Source organism: Oxyura jamaicensis, chromosome 12 (genome assembly GCF_011077185.1).
Source record: "Oxyura jamaicensis isolate SHBP4307 breed ruddy duck chromosome 12, BPBGC_Ojam_1.0, whole genome shotgun sequence".
Lineage (NCBI taxonomy): Eukaryota > Metazoa > Chordata > Aves > Anseriformes > Anatidae > Oxyura > Oxyura jamaicensis.
This window is the reverse complement of record NC_048904.1, coordinates 6220238-6228705: the sequence shown is the minus strand read 5'-3', so window position 1 is coordinate 6228705 and position 8468 is coordinate 6220238. Positions and strand designations below refer to the sequence as shown.

General features: G+C 48.9%; 1 long non-coding RNA gene across 1 annotated transcript; it reads left to right on the top strand.

Moving 5' to 3' along the window:
- Positions 1-336: 336 nt before the first annotated feature.
- On the top strand, positions 337-5915 carry LOC118173078. Its single transcript, XR_004753995.1, has 4 exons — positions 337-1313; positions 3861-4007; positions 4680-4850; positions 5426-5915. It is a non-coding gene; the product is annotated as an uncharacterized LOC118173078 (long non-coding RNA).
- Positions 5916-8468: the final 2553 nt, after the last annotated feature.

Genomic DNA, 8468 nt, shown 5'->3' with positions numbered 1-8468 from the left:
CTCTTCTCAGGAGGCTTGGGCCCGGGGTGGGTCAGGAGCCTGAAGCCCCTTCCTCCGCTGTTGTTGTGCTGCCGGAGGGGCTCGGCCCCGGGGGTGGCCCTGTGGTAGCTGCTGCTGGGCCAGGCATGGGTGCTGTGGCCTCGGCAGGAGACTTGGGCGAGTAGGGGCGCTCTGCTTCCCTGTGGTCTCACCGTGCGCCGTGAAGCGATTGATGGATCCGCGCCCCCTTTGTGCTCGGGGGGAGGCTGCTGTCTGCACTGTGTCTGTCCAGGCTTCTTCAGCTGGGCAAGGTCCCGCTGAGGGGACCCGTGCAGCAGCTGGCAGGCAGACGAGGGCGGCTCGTGGCAGCCATCGGCCCCCGACACCTCTGAGCTCCCTGCCGTGGTGGCAGGACGGTCTCCTGCTGCCGTTTGGGGAGAGCTTCCTGCATCCAGGCCCCCCCAAGGGAAAGTGAGCGCTGTGATCCTCTTAATTTGTGCCTCATTCTCCTTCCTTCTTCCTCTGGCTGAGTTTCCTGTCAGCTAACTTTGGCCTTTCCGTGGACCGCTGCCTGGTGTCTGTCGGTGAAGGAACTGCTCGAACCTCCTCCAGTAGGTGAGGCTCTGGGACTAGTGCTTCCTGGAAATTTAAAGCTGTTTGTTAGTTTTTTTTAACAAGTTGAACAGTAGCTAACATTTGATACAGTGACAACTTGTTTTAACCCATACAGATTGTTGCTGGTGCTTGACTGACAGTGGCTGTGCGGGGCCCTGGGATGGTTTGTTCAGTAGGGTGCCTGGTACACACCTACCTCTGACACCACAGGTATATTGAGACTGAAATCCATTTGCCTTAAGTCTGCAGGGAAATTATGTATGTTTTGGACACCACCTTAGTGGGGCTCAAACAGCAACCCCTATGTCACATCATTTCTGTCATTTCTTTTATTCTTGCTCTCTGATCGAGGACCTTGTGGTGTACTGCTCTTTTCCTGGTCCAGCAGGAAGTTTGGCCTTTGTTCTGGGCATGGCTTACAAAATCCTGCCAGGTGCTTTGACTGCAGTATGTGTATGCTCCTTCACATAGAGCTGTATCACCTTGCCCAAGGCAGAGCTCTTTGAATTTGGTTGGGTCTGTGGCTCTGGGTGAGGTTTTCACTGTTGAAGTGGGCTTGTGCTAATCAAAGTGCTTCAGGAGCTTGATAAGGGCAGAGCTGCCTCCTCCCTCAGAATGGTGAATAGCTTTTAATGGATTGAGAGCTCTGCTTTTAATGGAGATGATAGCCAACAAGCCCTGCTACTAGCTATGAGGGTCCTTGGTCTAACTCCCTCTCTGTAAACCACGCCTTTTAAATGTGTCCATAGTGCTGTCTTGCTATGTTCTCTTCTGTGTTTTGCGCATTCATGTCATGGCAGGCATGGTTTAAAACCAATGTCTGCACTCTGACTTTTACATTATGGGCAGGACACTGCTAGTTGTCAGCTTCAAGAGCAACAAGGTAGCAGAGAGCTGCAGCTCTTTCCACGTGACATGTGCAGACTTCCTGTGCAGACTTTGCTCATAAATCCAAACTTTTTTTTTCCTTTTCCAACTTATTTTGGCCAATATAAGAGCTCATACATTTCTTAGCTGACATCTAGGAACAGCTGATACATCTCAGAATATTTTGCAGAACACTTTTGCAATCAATTCCATTTACTGTGGTCAGGCAATCTCTCAAGTGTGTTTACAGCTACCAGCAACAACAACAGCAACAAAAATTGAGTGGAAGTAACAGAAAGCGGTAGCTGATCAGGGTTTTTCTTTGAGAACATAGTAGGGATTATGTTTTAAATCAAGTTACAGTCACTTGGTTGGAGAGCAAACAACTTTTGTGCTGGGAAAGTGAGGACTTGTAAAATGATGTTCATAGAAACACAGAATGGCTTGGGCTGGAAGGGACCTTAAAGATCAACCAGTTTTGACCCCCCAGCCATGGGCAGGGACACAACCCACTATATCAGGTTGCTCAGGGCCCCATCCAGCCTGGTCTTGTACAGTTCCTGGTCTTGAACACTTGAACATCGACAGCTTCTCTGGGCAGCCTGTGCCGGTACCTCATCACCCTCTGAGTGAAGAATTTCCTCCTAACCTCTAATCTAAATCTACCCTCTTTTAGTTTAAAGCCATTCCCCCTCATCCTACCATCTGAATGAGGAAAAAGTCTCTCTCCATCTCTTTTATAAGCCCCCTTGAAGTATTGGAAAGCTGCAATGAGGTCAACCCAGAGTCTTCTCTTCAGGCTGAACAAAGCCAGCTCTCTCAGCCTTTCTTCATAGGAGAGGTACTCCAGCCCTCTGATCATCTTTGTGGCCCTCCTCTGGACCCACTCTAACAGCCCCACATCCTTCTTGTGCTGGGGGCCCCAGACCTGGATGCAGGACTCCCAAGTGGGGCCTCCCACAAGCAGAGCAGAGGGGGACGATCACCTCCCTCCCCTGCTGACCACTCCTTTTGATGCAGCCCAGGCTGTAGCTGGCCTTCTGGGCTCCACTTGGACACAGAGCCATTGACCACTGCTCACTGGGTGCAGCCTTCAAGCCGCTTCCTCACCTACTGAATGGTCCATCCATTAGGTCCGTATCTCTCCAGTCTGGAGATCAGGATGCTGTGTGGGAGCATGTCAAAGGCCTTTACAGAAGTCCGAGTAGATACTGTTTAGCACAAGTCCTTTCATAATGTACCACGCTCAAATATTTTCTGTTGGCTAGTTGTATTGTAGTTTGCTGTTGTAGGTTGTTTTTAGATACCCTTCCCAGCTCCCAAACATGCTTACCAATATACAACAACACTGTCATAGCATATTACTGCTTTAGAAAAACTTAGTGTGAAGGTTGCGTGTGGTTTTATGTATATATAACATAAACATAAACAGCAAATTTTCCGCGCTGTTCTGGATGTTCAGCTCATCTGAAAGTCAAAAACTCATCAGAACCCAGGCTGCTCAGATTCATAAAGAATGAAAGTTAGCAGGTCAAGCCACTCCAAGTGCCCTCCCAGTTTCCTCATGCATGGCCTAGTTAAGCAAATGGGAACTCTCCCAGTGGTGCCAGTATAAAAAAAAAAAAAAAAAGAAAAGCTGAGTCAAACCAAAAGGTGATCTATTTCTTCCATGTCAGACCTTCCTCTCTCCCGATACATGCAGCATTTAGGCCAAGTGCAGGCTTTAACAAATTTAGTTTGGGTACCTGTCCCACAGATACAGAAGCCAGAAGGCCAAGTCACTTGTCTGAAGTCCTAAAAGAAGCAGCCACTTCAAAAGCCAGTCCTTTAGCATCCTTCCTGACGACTGACTGCAGTAATTAACCCGCTTGTGCCTCTCTGCAGGTGTGCAGCTTGCGATGGATCTGCAGCATGGTGTGTGGCAGTTCTGCTGTCATGGCAGCCCTAGCGATAGGGAGAGCTCCAGTACAGGGGATTTTCAGCGAACTGCCCTTGCCTAGGGAGAGGAGCATCAAAACCCTCTGGTTTGCAGGGGAGGAGGTGGCAGAAGCTGGTCAAACATGGGGCTTTCAGACAGGTGCGGAGAAATGAAACCCGTGAGCTCAGTGCAGTTGGTGTGACGCCGACGGGTTTGTGTGGGGCATTGGCACCTCACTGTTTCCTGGCCCAGGGAGCAGCCAGCTCCATGGCAGGAGCGCAGAAGAAGGAAGCAGTTCTGTATCCCCACCGTGAGAAGCCTTGGTGCAGAAGCCATCAAGGTACTGAGGAATGCAGGCTGCCCAAAAGAACAGACCCAGCGAGACTCCTGCATGCCCAGATGCAGCAAGTCCTCTTGCAAATCTTACAGTGAAGCAACTGGAAAGAAATCATGGTGTTCTGTATTCCCTGTCCAACTTTAGGTGGGATCCTCCTGGCTTCTTCACATGAAGGTGATTTATTACTTGAACCTGAAGGTTTATCTTGCATCTGTACCAGGGAATGTTTATCCAGAAGTCCATACCTCCTGACTCCTGACTGGTGCTTGGGCATGACAGTTTCTAACAGCAGTGAGTTTTACAAGCTTGATCCTCGTTCTTGGCCTTCCTTCCTCCTGCAAACAGGGTCCTCCAGATGCAGCGCTGAAGCCCTTTCCTGTATTTCCCTATCTTATTCTTTTTGTTGCAAGTCATTTATTTTTCCACACAATCTTTTTAGCTCATGCCTCACTTGAAAGCTGCTTTGAATTTCAGTTCACAATTATTCAGCTCTTTTCACACCTACGTAGCACCTTTGCTTTAAGCTCGTACATGATGTTCTGCTGCCTTTAAGCGCACAGTAGCTGCTAGGCCAAGAAAATGCAATAAAAGTGAGCAAGTTTACCTCGTGGTATGTGTGAAGAGAGTTAATTGAATTAAAAACTCTATCAGAAGAAATACACAGGTTGACTAGCAGGCAACAAGTGAGACCAGTGAAATTCAGTTTATGCTCAAAGACCAAATTTATACAGAACTTTGAGTTTTTAAATGGAGCAGGACAGACAAAAAGCAGGTAGAGGTGGTTAGTGGGATCCAGCAATAATGCCACCATACAGAAATTTGTAGTGCTTTGCAAGGCATCAGAATATAGAATATAAAGAGAACAGAATATTTCAATGTTGCAGAAAGGTATTTAAAATCAGCTTTTTGTGCAATTTAGAAAAAGGATATCTGACTGTTCTCTTCCCTTTTTTTTTCTTTTAGAAACATTTGGAAGAGCTCTAATGAGTTATACTGTGAGAAAGTGCACCCTACAAAAGCCGCATCCCTGAGGGACCAGAGCAGGGCGCCTGGCATGTGCTGGGACATCAGGCAGGGAAAGGGCATGCTGACCATGCCCTGCTGCTGGCTGCGAGGCTCACACAAATTGAGCGGGTGAGAATTGAAGCCTCAGCTGCACCCAGTGCGCCAGGCTGGGGTTTCCTGGGTGTCTGTGTACCCCAGGGAAACTGCCCTGGAAACTTTCCCGTGTGCAAAAATGAGAGAGAATGCGTAATATTCTCTGCTCCAAGTGACGCTAGGGCAGATTCTAGGCTGCTTTTGGTGCTGTCTGACAGAGGAGGGAGCTGTTAGCTCACCAGTGACCTGGCTGAGCAAGCAGATGCCCTCCTGGCAGCTGGCTTAGCTCCTGGGCAGCCCACAGAGGAAAGATGTCAAATCAGACCTGTAGGAGGTGGACACTGGCCTGGATGCACCTAAATGTCTTGCTTCAAGTGCCTGTCTGGTGTGGTTTGTGCATCTGTACAGGGAAAATCCCCACTAACTGGTCTGCAGGGTCAATGGGAGCAGGGGGCCTGTGAAGCTGGTTGGAAGAGGAACATTTTGGCAGCAGGGTCTAGAACTCTACTGTGAGAGAAAAGCTGGGCTAGGCTGGCCTGAGGTTGACTCAGGCCAACACAGACTGGTTTGAAGTGGGATCCCGATCTGACTCCATCTGCCTTTTCTCCTAGTACAACTCATCGGCAGCCTTCCTGCGCCAGCCAGCAGCAGTGGTACAAAGCATGGCTTAATTATAACCCTGAAAGAGAAAAGGATTTCTTCATGAGATGTTGCTTCATGGCCGCTGGTGGCAGAGCTCCGCACGAGCCGAGTCGTGCTGGTTTGGCAGGTAGGTGTGGTGGTGATGTGCACGCGTGGCTGGGCAGTGGGGCTCTGAGTCAGAAGCTTCTGGTGACGTTGCTAAATTCAGTTTACCACAGAGGTCTTTTTCTGCTTTACACTGGAGCTGCTTTGATGCAGCCTTTCTACATTCAGAAATATGGCTCAGACCCAGTTCTTGTGAGTCACAGGTATTCATTCGTTAGGCCTTGGCAAAAGGCAAGTAAGAAAAAGTGTTGTCCGTGTTAGGTGTCTGTGGTCTGGTTTCCACCATGCTCATCTTCTGGCAGCAGTTAGGTGACAACAATTAAACATCGAGGCAGCCTGTCTTCCTAGCCATGATATAGTGCTTCATTTCCCCCTCTGTGGGGATAGTCTGGATGTCAGATGACTTCTAGCTACATAACCTGGGCCCCAGAAGGCAAAGGCAGGGACTGAGAGAATGAAGAACTGTAGGAGAAAATCAGGTCTGAGACCATCTAAGGAACCTGAAAGTGCACAAATCCATGGGACCTGATGAGATACATCTGCAAGTCCTGAGGGAACTGGCAGATGTAGTTGCTAAGCCTCTCTCCCTCACATTTAAGAAGCTGTGGCAGTCCGGTGAAATTCCCAGTGACTGGAAGAGGGGAAACGTAATCCCCATTTTAAAAAGGGAGAAAAAGAAGACCCAGGGAACTACAGGCCAGTCAGTCTCACCTCTGTGCCCAGCAAGATCATGGAGCAGATCCTCCTGGAAACTCTGCTAAGGTCCATGGAAAATAAGGAGGCGACTGGTGACAGCCAACAGGGCTTCACTAAGGGCAGATAGTGCCTGAAAAATCTGGTGGCCTTCTACAATGGGGTTACAGCATTCACAGGTAAGGAAGAGCAGCTGATGTGGCTGACCCGGTCTTGTATGAAGCATTTGACACTGTCCCCCATGATATCCTTGTCTCTGAACTGGAGAGACGTGGATTTGATGGATGGACCAGTCAGCAGACAAGGAACTGTGCAGATGGTTGCACTCAAAGAGTTGCAGTCAACAGCTCAATGTCCAGGTGGAGATCAGTAACAAGCGGTGTTCCTCAGGGGTCAGTACTGCGACCGGCGCTGTTTAACATCTTTGTCAGTGACATGGGCAGTGGGATCGAGTGAAACCTCAGTGAGTATGCCAATGACACCAAGCTGTGTGGTACGGTAAGCGCACTGGAGGGAAGGGATGCCATCCAGAAGGACCTGGATAGGCTCGAGAGGTAGGCCTGGGTGAAACTCATGAGGTTCTGCAAGGCCAAGTGCAAGGTCCTGCACCTGGCCTGGGGAGCCCTGAGCACAAAAACAGGCTGGGCGACAAGATAGAGAGCAGCCTTGGAGAGAAGGACCTGGGGGTGTTGGTTGATGAGAAGCTCAACATGAGCCAGCAATGCACGCTTGCAGCCCAGAAAGCCAGCCCTATCCTGGGCTGCACCAAAATCACCATGGCCAGCAGGGCGAGGGAGGGGATTCTCCCCCTCTGCTCTGCTATCATGAGACCCCACCTGGAGCCTGCGCTCAGCTCTGGGCCCCCAGCACAAGAAGGAGAGGAACGTATTAGAGGAAGGCCACGTGCAGAGGAACGTCCAGAGGAAGGCCACGAGGATAATCAGAGGGCTGGAGCACCTCTCCCATGATGAAAGGCTGAGAGAGCTGGGGCTGTTCAGCCTGGAGAACAGGAAGCCCTGGGGAGACCTGACAGTGGCCTTCCAGTGCCTAAAGGGGGCTACAGGAAAGCTGGGGAGGCACTCTGTCAGGGAGTGTAGTGATGGGATAAGGGGTAATGGCTTCCAACTAAAAGAGGAGAGATTTAGATGAGACATTAGAAATAAATTCTTCACTGTGAAGGTGGCACTGGCACGGGCTGCCCAGAGGAGCTGTGGCTGCCCCATCCCTGGCACTGCCTAAGGCCAGGCTGGATGGGGCTGGGGGCAGCCTGGGTTGGTAGAAGGGGTCCCAGCCCATGGTCCCTTCCAACCCAAGCCATTCTACAACTTCATCTGAAATTCTAGTGAGACCCTGAACAGAAAATCTGGGAGCACGTGCTGTCTTTGTGGTTCTGATTCTGGTTTGTTGCTTTGCACCCTATGAATACAAATTATTACTTGGCTAAGGCTAAGTGAGGAATAATACCAAATGCCATACGAACCACTCTCTTTTCTCAGCTCCTATCAGTGTTCCAAATCCCATTCAACTTTCCCCAGAGTACTGGTTCTAGAAATCAGCAGTCTAGCCTTCACCTTTGTAGGTGCACCAGCACCAGGTTCTGAGATGGTTTGAGCTAATGATAAATCTTGTATGCCTTGTACAGCAGTGGCTGATTCACATCAGCTCACTTGATCACTTCTTTCAGGGAAGTACCACTTCAATTTGCCAGCACTCTGTCCCTGACACAATAAAATGCTTGTGAATTCAAAGCTTTTGGAACTCAGAATGGAATTTTCCTCTAAAATTGTGCACGTTGAAATACGGGAATCATACAGAGAGAATTGCTAGACTATTTGATGTGAGAAAAGTTTAAAATTAATCACTCAGATCAAACAGAAAACTTCAGTTCAGGCAGCTCAGTTCAGACTAATGTATAGTTGCATGAAAGTTCCCTGAGAAAAATCAAGGCATACATTTGGCATTTTATCACTCAATTCCATGCTGATTTTCCTAGAAAAATATTTCAGTTTCAGTAACTAAGAAGAGGACTCTATCTATGTGGAAAAGTATCTCTTTCAGTTAAAGACTTAATGCAACCCTTTTATGTTCTGTTTAAAAAAAATAAAAATATGGACAAGAAGCAGAAGATGCAGGAGCAAATACTGCAGAGACATAAGGCTTCCCTTCTTGTATAGGGGGAGAAAAGGTTTTGTAGCTAAATGGGAAAAAGCCTTG